The sequence below is a fragment of the Alligator sinensis genome, unplaced genomic scaffold, assembly GCF_000455745.1.
Source record: "Alligator sinensis unplaced genomic scaffold, ASM45574v1 scaffold144_4, whole genome shotgun sequence".
NCBI classification, from domain to species: Eukaryota; Metazoa; Chordata; order Crocodylia; family Alligatoridae; genus Alligator; species Alligator sinensis.
In genome coordinates this window covers 556,357-568,225 of record NW_005842190.1, presented here as the reverse complement: position 1 = coordinate 568,225, position 11,869 = coordinate 556,357, and the positions used below count along the sequence as shown (strand labels likewise).

The window sequence follows — 11,869 nt, the reverse complement described above, 5'->3', positions numbered from 1 at the left end:
CTGCTCGGGCCCCTTGCCCCCCAGCCCAGGCTCCGTGGCTATCGGAAGCTACCCAGAACCTGGGCCGGCTGCAGCCTGAGTCTGCTAAGGGAAGGAACATTTTTCCTCTTCTATTGGAGGCATCTGTCCACAATTATCAAATGTTAGAGTCCAGGTCAGCTCATCTACAAGGTCCAGACAGCGCAATAATCAGATTAGAACTGTATTGCTTATTTTTAAGAGCCATATTCTGGTTCAGGACTCAGCTAAACGAATGGCCACATCTACTGATGAGAAGCTTCATGCTCAGATTATGCAGCTAAAAAGCCCGAGTGAGGCCCTTGGGAATTAGAGGTGAGGACTTTTAGCACAGGGGATCCACAAGAGAACAGACTAATGTAGAAACCGACATTTAGAGCACTCTTCAAACCATTCCCTTTTATAAAGCACTTCCACCATAGTTGGCATGATATTGATTTAAAAACCCACTTGTTTTCTTGGACATTCTTTCGGCAGAGAGAGAAGAAGACCTGTCTGAGTGCTCTGCCAGGGACTTCACTATGCAGCTTTCATTTGCCTGGAATGGCACTTGGGTACTATTTAGAGAGGTGCTCCAGTAGCTTCTGTGATTAAAAAAAGAGAGAGAGAGAAAAAAAAAAGGTCAATCTGTTGCATGAGTATCAGTCCTCTCAGGCTTTTCACTACCTCTTCTGCAGTAGAAATCTGCAGTTTTGCCCACTCTTAGACCAAGAACTAGGTTAGGTAGCCTGGAGGCTTATCATGACTACTTCATTAGGGTGACTAGGATAGAACTCTACAGTGTTTGCCCTTTGGGAGCCAATATGATCAGAAGAAACAGTATGTAGCCTGGGTGTACTGGGGTATGTACTCCCTTCTCCAATTGAAGGGATTGTTAGCTGGCAAGACTGCTGTGGGTGAAACTGCAGGCTGTGCAAAGCTTCCCTCCGTCCCTATAGTGATAGCAACTGATTGAAGTGACACCAAAAGCAGCTCTTTCAGAAACAGAGCACTGTGCATCCCTTCATGTCAGAAAGTCAAGCAGACAGGGCCAAGGTATAAGACAAAAGCCCAAAAGAATCTTACACTCATACTCCTTGATGAAGCTTCTGCTCCATATCCACAGGTCAGGTAAGTCCAGTTTTTTTCTACTCTCTCTGTTGTGATGAACAGCCTGCAAACTTCTGGTTGCTCCCCCTGTTAGTAGTTGAGTCTTTCCCAGCCTCTCAGCTTTTTTCTCTGGGCAGCCTCTCCTAGTTCAGCCAACCTCATCCCTTTGCTAAGAGTCTTCAAGTTCATACGTCTTCTTTGATCCTAGGCTTAGCCTTAGGAAGAGTACCTCATTTTCACATGGAAAAGAGGCCAATATTGTCTTAAGTCCACGTTTTCATGAAGTGTCAGCTGTCCTCTAACTTCTTGTTTATTGCCATTCCAGACTTCTAAGATTGTCCTAATTAGCACATGAAAACTAACATGTGCCAAGCTAGATCTACTGAGGACTAAGGAAAATGGGGAAAGTAAACATTCAGCATCATTAGTACAACTTTGCTTCAACTGCAGTGATACTACAAGATCTCACAGTGGGGTGGTGTCGTTTAAATGCTTGGATTGGGTAGATGGGAGGTATGTAATAGATTGGGTAGATGGTTTTATTTAGTAAGCTGTTTGGTATCACAGCTGAGTGGGTTTAAAGGAGCTCTATCAAAGAGAATAGACTGTACATTTGAAAGAGCTATCCAAATACACTGCAGTAGCCTGCTAAAATACAAAAAGAAACCCTGCTGCAACCGTGCACCCCTGGAAGTTATCTACCACCCCACACTGGAACTGATCAGAAGAATCACCAAACAACTACAGTCTGTATTTGACAAAGATCACACCTTGAGAGAAATATTCCTAATCCCTCTGCTCCTGTTTTTCAGAAAGTCCCTAGCCTTTCCCAACTCATTGTCACAAGCAAACTTTCTACTGCCCAACAGACATCAAGTGGAACAGAGCTTTGCTTTGGCAGGAAATCCGTAACCTGTCAGCACACCTCTACTGCCACTACCCCCACCCCCCAACACCTGCCATAAAAAAACATGAGAATCTGTGGTTTTGACGCATGCTTGTCCCAAAATGTAATACCTAATCCAGTGCACCAAGTGCCCTCATTGCAACTATGTGGGTGAAACTAAACAGGAACTGTGCACCAGAACGAAGTCTTGCAGAAAAAATATAAAGGATAGAGACATGCATACACCATTAGGAGCACATTTCTCTCAGAACAGTGACTCCCTCTCTAACCTCACTGTCCTCATGCTCCGTGGAAATCTACCTAACACCTTTAAAAGGCAAACTTGGGAGCAAATATTCATAAGCTGGCTGGACACTAGGAACCAAGGGCTAAACTTTGATATGGGTTTATGGCATGTTATAATTCATCCAACTCTTGAATTCTTTCCACACAAGGAAGGTGAGATTGACTCTCCTCCCTTTTGATAGGCTTCTTTTCTTCTGCTAATTGAGTTTGCTACCCCTAGGATTTTCTCTCAGCCCCTCCCCTCTGCTGTGCTTTACTATTCTGTGCCTGGATTCCTGTGATTCGTCATTGGCAATCCCTCACAGTCAAGGATGATTGTCTTCTATGATTGCCTTATCTGTTGGTTTGAAGGTGGATGACTAGGTCTATTTGGGATCAAGAGGTTCTTTTGCAACTCGGACACGTGTTTCTGTACGGGGCGGGTGGCTTTTGGTTCAGTCTATGATACGCTGTTTCTGCCACTGCCACTTTTCCATCTTCTGTTGTCATCATGAGGTTTCAAAGTACGGGGATCCTTGCAGCAGACTCTTCCTCTACTTGGGGTGGCCCTGGGTGATAGTCTCCCATAAATTGACATCAATGTTATATTTTTTAAAGTTGGCTTTGAAGATATCCTTGAAGCGCTTTCTTTGTCCTCCTCTTGAGCATACGCTTTGACTGATCTGGGAGAATAAGACTTGCTTCTGGATCGTAAGTATGGATGATGTGGCTAGCCCAGTGAAGTTGATGTTGAATGATCATTACCTCAGTGCTCACGGTGTTTTCTTGCAATAGGGCACTAACATTGGTACGTCTGTTTTGCCACTGGATTTAAAGGCTCTTTTGCAGGCAGCATTGATGAGAATTGAGGTGTCTCCTGTACGTTGTCCACATCTCAGCTTCCTATAGTAAGGTAGGGATCACAACAGCTTGATAAAACATGAGCTTGGTTTTGAATCGGATGTCATGCTCTTTGAACTCCCATTTATTTTCTCAGTCATCCAAAGGCTGTACTTGTACATTTGGGTCAAATTAGGGACCTGATGAAGAATGTCTTTTATTCAAAAGCTTGTCTAACTCTATCCTATCTATGTTCTTGGTCCAGTAAAAGATATCAACCTAAGAAATTTTTGCCTTTTGCATAGTTTCTGGAACGTCACAGCTACACTGTCACTCTTACATTACTAACCTAAAAAAGTCATAATTCTACTTTTTCTGTTTTTTGTTTGGCTGGTAGCTGTTTGGTGAGATGTCTTGGTGAAAATCTGTTAATCTAGTTAGATATTTACTAAATTTGGGAGAAGTCTTCTGATGCAAATGTGTTGACAGAGACCAAAGGCTTCTTTTCTAAACTATTTAGGGTGTTTATATCAGATGGCTGATATGCATGTCTTCAAATTCTAATGGTAATTATTTTGGCCATCCATTTCTGCTTTAAAGCATATTCGTCCTACCAAGGAAAGATAAATGCAAGCTTGAAAGGTTTTGCTAACCTTTGATAACACCATCTAGTTGTCCCATTGTTCTTTTTCACGGTATGCTCTTGAGCTACAAATTGTTCCAGAAGGATGCATCTATCAGAGGGATTCTCCGGCACTAGTCTGTCACTGAGCTGTGAAATAAGGAAGGCAGCATGATTTTGTAAATTTGGAGCTGCTCACTTTGTGTATCATTATATGCAGCTGCTGCCTTTTAAAACTGTGCTGTTTTCTGGGGGAAATTACCCATGTAAGGCCCTTCTCTCTGTTTAACTTCTGAGGTGTGTTCTTCAGGTGGAGCAGCAAGTTCAAGGGCCCCATGGCCTCTAAGATGCTCTGTGTCAACTCCACATAACTTGGTTTGAAGGACACTGAAGAAAGCAAGTCATAGGAAAGGCAGTGGGATCTGTCCATACGTGGCTCTTGTGGTCCCAGAACAGTACAGCAAAGTAGCTAAAGTAAAGATTTGTTTACAGTGACTGCATTATAGCTCTGCTTCTGAGGGTCAGGTTGAGGAGACGGGCTTACAGTTAAATTCCATAGCGGTTTATGCATTATAAAGACGTAGATACATCATAGAATTCTAGAAATTAAGGATGGAAGGGATTTTAGGGTCATCTAATCTGTCCTCTTCCCCCAATGCTACATCAACTGTAGCTAAATCATCCCTGACAGATCTTTTATAACATGTTCTTACAACTCACTAATGTTGGAGATTCCATAGCTGTCTTGGGTAACTTGTTCTGCTGCAGACTTACAGCAGTGATTCTTTACCAGGATACTGTGGTTGAAATCCTTTCAAAGGTACCATGAAGTGTTAGCAGCACTGCCAGGTGCACAAACATGATTCACAAGATGAACCCAAAGATTTCAAATAGGAATTCACAGTATTAAAAATATTCTGAATTACTGTGGTCTTTTGGAGTTCTTTGCAACAGAGGAATTGCTCTATTCTTTTTTAGTAGTCAAAAAAGAAGTGAAAACTAAGAGGTGGCATTTTCCGAAGGGTGCTTGTAGTCTATTGAGGGCTGCCTTTAGTCTAAAAATGAGAACCGTTGCCTTACAGTCTGTAAGATTTTTCCAGTTTGTAAGATTTTTCCTAATGTCTAATCTAAATTTCCCTTGCTGCAATTAAAGCCCTTTACTACTTGTCTTGTTCCCAGTGGACACAGTTTACTTTAGTTTATGTTTTGCTAGAGTCATCTTGGTTTAGGGTATTTTTGTAAACTACTTGAATTCTCCCTCTCTTCTTTGTTACATATCTGAGCTCGCAGACTTGTGCCTGAATAATGCAGTTGATATCTGCAGTATTAAACATGTGTGCGCATTGGATATCTTCAGTATTAAACATTGGCACAATTTAGCAAAGCTTACAGAGTAATTTTTTATATTTATAATTAAAAAAAATATTTTTCTGGAGAGAGAATTGACTCCATAGCTTTATGGTTTCTAACTACCCAAGCTGAACTGAAGCACCACGGAGAGTATACAAGGAGAAGGGAAGTTGGGGGAAAAAAAACCCAGCACAACACTAGGGCAGGCTTTGTGCCTGCGCCTGTGTGTATGTTCGGGGGGGGGGGGGGGTACAGTGAAATTTAAACTCCTCCTGCAGATCTGCATCTGCTGTGAGTCATTGCTATGACTCACGTTGTCAGCGTTCACTTTAGCTAGCATTCAAATGGAGCAGCTCTGGCAGTGGAAGAAGCAGGCTAGTATTGATTACCTGCTGCAGCAGACAATTGTGCCAAGATTATTTTTTTTGCAGCCATTGCTGAAACTCAGGAGGCTCTGCTAAACGACATCAGGTTATTTTCCTATTTTTTTTAAAGAAAAGGTAAGAAAGCCTGTTGTTCATTAGAGTGGGAGAGATGCAGAAGGGAGACGGCTAGCCTGTAAAGGTTGAGTTTTATACTGCATTGCTTATCCTCAGAAAATGCTGGTCCTTGCAACCTTGTTATTGTTATGCATCATCTCTACTGCTTGAAACAGCACACAGAGAATCATATGGCTAATGGGCGGTGCATGCGCTACGAAACAACATAATGATGCTCTCATTGACTGGTACATCCTATGTTATGTAATGCATGGCAGCCATGTTAAGGGTAGAGGACCTCTTTCAAAGAAGCAGAGCTATTGTAGGTATGAGGACACCGAAACAGCTGGGAGTTTTAATATGGTGCTCTGTCTATCATCTGGAAAGCGCAGCATTTCTAGGGTCCGTGGATTAAAAGCACACTGCTCACTTCTGAATTCCTGCCGTTCCAGAATCAAAAATGGCATTGCCAGGATCACTGTAAATGTCTTTTACATTTAAAATTGCATTGTGACTCTGCCTGTAATGTTCCTGCTGGGTTTGCGTGCTGCTGAGTGATATTTGTTTGTTACCGTCTCCCTTGTAAACATTGTTCAGGTTAATTTGTTTGCTTCCCATGCTTACTATCCCAGCTGTTGTTGTTTCCTGTTTGCGGCTCTAATAACACACATTTCCAGGATAGAATTGTTCTAGCTGTTGGTTATGTCAGAAGAATGGGAGATGTCCTGTTCACGGTTCTGAGATTAAGGATCTGACTTCCATTAGCTCAAATATATGAAGTGATGAAAGTTACTTTATATTTTTAAGTTGTCATTTTCCCCTGGAATTATAAAATGTTGATATTAGCAACACTGCTGAGAATCTTCATATGGTATCCTACTAAGTTTTCAATCTTTGCTGTACTTGTAACCAATGACTATATTTTACAGGTCTTTCTATTAATCTTCTGCTTTTCAACTCTAGTCATTTGTTTAACTTCATTTTGTATTTTTTCGGTGTTTTTATGCATGCATTTTGCATTTAGCTTATGCCCTACAATGACGTTGGCAATTGTTCTAAATAACCTAGTGCAGCCTAATCTGTTGTGTAATACTTCATTAATCTGAGAAAGAGAGATTTAGAAAGCTGGGTGTTCATTGGCTTGCTTTTTGACTGTAGAAGAATACCACTAATCTCCACATGTTATAGTTTGCACAAAAGTTACATTTTCTTTGTACCTCAAAGAAATAGTGGCTGTAGTGAGGTCTCTTGTTACTACTAAGACTGTTTTTATGAAAGATGCCAGGCTTTGTCTGTGTATCATGAAGCATTAAAAGCTATGTCCTTAAAGTACTTTTGGGGGTATGTCAGCCTTTGTTTTCCCATTGAACAATGCCTTGCTTGCTGTTTAATCATATTAATTGATCAAGTTTCTTGTTTCATATAATTTTTTATGACAAGTAAGCTTTGCACATTTTTTATAGAAATGAATAAGCTGCTTTCAGTGCACTTGAAATACAGTTAGAGCTCAGATGGCATCAGTATTAGAAAGCTGTAGTGCGAGAGTTGCTTTTGGAAAGTTCAGCTCTTAGATTCCCTTCTCCCAGAGTTAGATTTCATTAAGTGAGCAACTTAATCATTTTAGGAGCATTTTTACGCACTTGAAATACTCCTCTGTGTGTAATATTATAAATGCAAGCTAACTTATCCATTGTCGGGATGTCCATGATTCCTCAGTAATGAAACCTACTGCTATCCCACTGCGTGGTGGAAACGAATATCTGAACTGATCAAAAGAAAGCATTCCTATTTTTACCACTGATTTGATTATTTTTGAGCCAATGTTGTATGCACTGAGGTATAAAACCTACATTTCTCCACGTTATGGTGTGTGTGTACCTGTGCATGTGCCTTTTCGTATATTTGAATATTTATATGTCTATGAGCGTGTAAAGTATACACCTTTTAGAATTTCAATTTGTAAATGAAGTAAAAAAATGGTAACATCTGGTTGTTTTTCAACTGGGGTTGTATAATATATTAATACAATTCAGACCTGGTTAAATCATGAAAAAGAAGTGAAAATACATATTTAAGAGAAACAACAATAGTTTTATCTGAATGGATACATGGTTGGATGCAGCCTTGCCACTTTTTGCCATGTTGTTGAGGTGCTGCCAGAGTCCTGTATTAACTCTAGGACCATTTACTGCTCTTTCTCATTGATGGATTTGGTGTAATACCCCTAGATTGAAAAGAACAACAGTTTAAAAAGAATGACAGAAAACCCCTGCAGGGCACCTGGGCAGTGTGTGTAATGAGAGTTGAAAAGCTACTAAACATAGAAAGAAAGAGTTACTGAGACACAAGTGTCATTAGGGCTGGAGTCTGAAGCTTTATTGACATCTTCAAGGCATATTAATATGTTTGTAACTAAGAAGTTAATTATTTAGTTACAAATGTTTTATATATTTTCTTACCACAGTCTTAGAAGAATTAAACAACAACAATATCTTCTGTTGGCATGGAGAAGAGAGCTGTATCTGATGTTTCTGTAGCCAAGATGTATTGTAAACATAACTGATTTGGTTAAATATATGCCATCTGCCATGTGACTTCAGGCCTGAGCTAGAGCTCATTGAAATTAGCCTTTGTGCTGACTTCCATTCAGCTTTGCATCCAGCCTTAAAGGAGGCTTAAAGGACCATTTCACTCATTCTTTCGGCAGGAGTTGTTTGGTGTCTCTCTGAGGTCATTGGTTAGAGTGGAGTACATGAGGCTGGAAGTTCTTTCCTGAAGCTTATCACTTATTTCACAGTGAACCCAATAGAGGTGACCTCTTAAGTAATAAAAGGATTAAACAAAGAGGGCAATATTGGGTACAAATGAGCAGAGTTGGTGGGGAAACCACTTGGAAAGCACACCGCACCCTTCCCCTCCTTGCACAAGTCTCCAAAGAATGTTTGTGTTCACACAAAGTTGAACATTTTTCTCCTTCTAACTTCAAACTCTTTTAGTCTGTTCCCCTGATCTACCTCTTCCATTTGTTTTAGTGTTTGTACCCTCCCTTCCCCTCCCCTCTCTCTCTTTTCTCTCTTCTCTCTCATTTTCAAAAATGCACTGGTATCATCTGCCCCTTCCCATCCTTCAAAGCATTATTATAACAAGCCCACTTTGACTTTGCTGGACTCTCAAACTGCCATTCCATCTTTGGCCCGAACTACTAGAGCCCTTCAGCAGTTCCTGTTCCCTCCTCCAGCTTCCTCTGGAAACAGTTTTTGTTGAAACCCTTCCTAACTTCTTCCTGGTCCCCCAAGTCGGCAGGGGCAAGGTGGGGCGGTACCTCCCTGCCTGCCTGCAAGGCGCTCTGTACTGCTCCAACTCCTGGCCTGCATCCTGTGCCCCTGTGTTTCTGGGATGCCCATTATAATTCTCAACATCCACCAGGGCCAGCTTCTGAAATCCAGGCCTGTCATGGCTCAACTGGGACATGTGGTCACCCTACCCTGTCCCCATCTTATTTCAGGTACCCTAATCTGCCTGCTGCTGTGATACAGATGAACAGATGAGTGTCTGTCTTCTCTGGCATTTGGGGAGTTAGGTGTCTGGAGATGCAAATTTCTTGAAAAATGTCAGTACTCTGCAAGTTTCATGAGTTAAGCAACTCAGCCTTCCCTTGTCAGTCCTCTGCTTCCCCATGTGTGTTATTCTGCAGTCTCGTTTCTTCCTTCACTGAGCCATGCATCTTTCTCCTTTTCTCTGTGCCTTTTGCTAGCCCAGGGGTCGACAGCCCTCAACATGCATGCCAGAGCATGGCATGTGAGGCCATTTTGCTCACCGTACCACATTCAGCCTGGGCTCTGGGCAGCTGCCGCTGGCCATACCACCCAGGCCGCTCACAGGGCTTTCAGTCCTCCAGCCACCTGCTGTGAGCAGCCCAGGCTCTGTGGCCGGCAGCCAGAGCTGCAAACAGCTGCTCTAGGCTCCAAAGTACCTCTTTGGGTGGATAACAGGGGAGGAATCTGGGGCAGCACAACCCCGACCCCTCCCCTGCTTTCCACCCAGAGGTGCATGCGCAGCCACAGTTGCCACAGAGCAGTGCCAGTGCTCCTGAGCCTGGAACAGCTGTTTGCAGTCTGCCAGCTCTCTGTTGCAGCTGCCCAGGGCCCAGGCTGGCTGTGGCAGGTAGCCAGAAAGCTGCAAACAGCTGCATTGGGCTCCTCAGCCCTTGACCGGGTTCCTTAGTGGTGGTGGCTGCTTGCTCACCTCCAGGCAGATGGCAGGGGAGGGTCTGGGGTTGTGCTACCCCAGACCCCTCCCCTGCTGTCCACCCACAGGGGTGTGTGAAGCCATCACAGAGCCTTGCATCCAGTTATTTTCTGGAGATAAAAAGTTGTTTCGTTGTTGCAGATTTTTTTGTTTTCCAAATAATCCTACCTGTTTGTATCGGAATTATTCCCTGGGTTTTAAAAGAAAGGGAAGAATTGCTGCTCAAGCATTGTCATTTTTAGTTCCCCGCTGTATTCTGGAAGAACCTATTTCAGGGGTAGGCAACTGCCAGCACAGGTACCACAGCGTGGCACTTGAAGGCGTTTTGCTTGGCACACGTGTCTTGGGGTGGATGGTGGGAAAGGGGCTGGGGCTGTGCTGCCCCAGAAGTACAGCCCCTTGTGGCTTCCCCACCATTCACCCCTGGCATGCCAATATCTTATAAATCATCACTGCCCTGAGACCTGGCATTGGCTGCAAATGTTTTAAAGCAGGAGTAAGGCCTCAGCTGTCACTTTGAATAAGCAGAATGGGAACCTCTCTGTTAGGTGTAGAATTAGTTCTGTTGTATCTCTACTCTTGTCTCCAGGGGTGCCCAGCACAGGAGTTGTTTTAGGGGGTCAGACTGGTGGCAGCTGATAGGCATAGTTGGTTAAACCTATGCCTGTTTTTTCTTGCAGAGCTCAAACAACAGGGGTACAGAAACTGAGACCCTGCTTAACTCACAACATTTCCTCTGTGCTTGTCTTGGTGTCAGCTCCATGTGTGCAGGTTAAATGAGAATGGAGATCTCAGTATGATGATACATTATTTCTGTGCTGAATGTTCCCTCTCAGGCATCATTTCAGTTTGGTACTTCATCTTTTAAAGCAGCAGAATGCTTCTTGAATTTGCTGTTCAGGCTTTAAGGGACGATAGTGAACTGGTTAAGTACAAAGTTGCACGTGATTGGAGGTGACTTTATATGTAGGGGTGCGCTGATACTGATAGCCTGTTATTAATTGGTCATATAGGCCGATACCGATTCGATAGCCAACTTACAGGAATGCAGCCGGGCAGCTTGGAGAGCAGACTCCTGCCGGTAAGTCTGTGGGGGGAGGGGGTTTGGGGAATAGAAAGGGCATGGGGGGTGCAGGCAGATTGAGGCCCCCACAGTGAGGGAAGGAGTGGGGCTCGGTCAGGAACTGCCCAGCCAGGGTGGTGAATGCAACCCTGGTGCCAGAAGTGAGACAGAGCTATGGGCATCTTGTCCAGCTGGTGTGGGGGAGTGAGGATGGGGGGCTGCTCCCTGCCACTGCGTGTACCCCTGCAGCAGATGACCCGACCTTGCCCTGCATACAAATCTGGCGGCTCATGCCTCCCCTGGGGGTACGCGCACAGCAGTGGGGAGCCACCTTCCCCCCCACCCCTCCCCTGTGCCCTCTGGACGAGCCGGCCACATGTCTATCCCACTCCCAGCCCTGGGGTTCCATTCACTGCCTTGACTGGGCAGTCCCTACCCCTGCCTCCCTCCCTCCCTCCCCGTGAGGACCTCGATCTACCCCTCCATGCTCCCCTCCCTTCCCCCCCCGCCCCGACTTACTGATACGGCACTACTCTCCACACTGCCTGGCTGCATTCCTGGCTGTGTGCATGCTGCAACTCTGCGCATACATGCAGCATTTATCAGTGACATTATCAGCTATACCAGCCAAAAAAAGCCAATTGCTGATGATGTTAATTTTCCTTTTACTGGTGTCGAGAGAGAAATATCAGGAGGACTATGGCTCTTGTAAGGTGCCTATGCTAGGAAGGTGCATAGTGCCATGCTATACAGTGTCAGCAATGACAGCTGTTGTGCAGAAGCACAGATACTTTTACTACCATATAGTTTTACATAGAAAAAATATGCAGCAAAACGCTTACTGTTTAACAGTAAGCTGGATGTAGTCCAGATGCAACCAAAGTTCCTTTTGAACAGGTCTCTTAGAAATGTGCAGAGCAGATGGTCGTTGGGATCAGGTTTAGCTTTCTATGCGTTATCACTACACTTCTGTGGAGCCTACTGTTCAA

The 11,869-nt window shown here is 43.8% G+C and overlaps 1 protein-coding gene across 9 annotated transcripts in view; it reads left to right on the top strand.

The window, feature by feature from the left end:
• The window catches only part of INPP4A (inositol polyphosphate-4-phosphatase type I A), a 203,496-nt gene that overhangs the window by 62,778 nt on the left and 128,849 nt on the right, over window positions 1-11,869 (top strand). The window contains exon 1 of one of the 9 annotated variants that reach the window (XM_025207239.1): window positions 5,568-5,590. The exons of 7 other annotated variants lie outside the window; for them this stretch is intronic. The gene's annotated coding sequence lies outside the window, so the exon portion shown is untranslated. Of the gene's footprint in view, window positions 1-5,567; window positions 5,591-11,869 lie in introns of those variants that run through there. One more of the 9 variants, XM_025207236.1, reaches the window with a different exon arrangement.